Here is a 1088-nt window from a genome sequence, read left to right on the forward strand (position 1 = left end):
GAAAATAAATTTATGGTTACCAGGGGTAAGCGGGGGGAGGGATAAATTGGAAGATTGGGATTGACATACTACTATATATAAAATAGATAACTACTAAGGACCTACTATATAGCACAGGGAACTCTACTCAATACTCTGTAATGACCTATATGGGAAAAGAATCTAAAAAAGAGAGGATATATGTATATGTATAACAGGTTCACTTTGCTGTACACCTGAAACTAACACAACATTGTAAATCAACTGTGCCCCAATAAAAATTTTAAATAAATAAATAAATGGCAGAGTTGGTTCCAGGACCTAAAAAAATAAAAGAATAAAAATTAAAAAATAAAATAAAATAAAATTTGGATCATTCTTTAAAAAGAAAGAGTGTAAAGACAATAGAATTGAAGAAAATATTTGCAAATTATATATCCAAAAAGAGTTCAGTATCCAGAAAATATAAACAGCTCTTACTACTCAGCATAAAAAGACCATCTAAGTTTAAAAATGAGAAAAGACTTTGAATAGATATCTCTCTGGATAAGATATACACATGACCAATAAGCACATGAAAAGATGTTCAACATCTTTAGTTATAAGTGAAATGCAAATCAAAACCACGAGATACAAATTCCAACCAACTAGGATGGCTATCACCAATAAGACAGATAATAACAAGTACTGGAAAGGAGAAATGGGAAGAGACCCTTTTACATTGTTGGTGGAATGTAAAACGATGCAGTTACTTTGGAAGTTCCTCAAAATGTAAGACATGGGGTTATCATATTACCCAGCAATTCCATTCCTAGGTTTATACACAGTATTATGAAAACATGCCTACACAGAAATTTGTACATGAATGTTCATAGCAGCATTATTCATAATAGCCAAAAAATAGAAACAACCCACATGTTCATTCATGGATGAATAGATAAATAAAATGTAGTATGTCCATGAAATGGAATATTATTTGGCAATAAAAAGAAATAAAATATTGATACATACTACAACATGGATGGATCTTTACAACATTATGCTGAGTAAAAGAAGCCACACATTATATGACTGCATTTATATGAAATGCCCAGAATAGACAAATTCAT

This window comes from Balaenoptera borealis, assembly GCF_965194805.1.
Source record: "Balaenoptera borealis genome assembly, chromosome: 2".
Classification (NCBI taxonomy): Eukaryota; Metazoa; Chordata; class Mammalia; order Artiodactyla; family Balaenopteridae; genus Balaenoptera; species Balaenoptera borealis.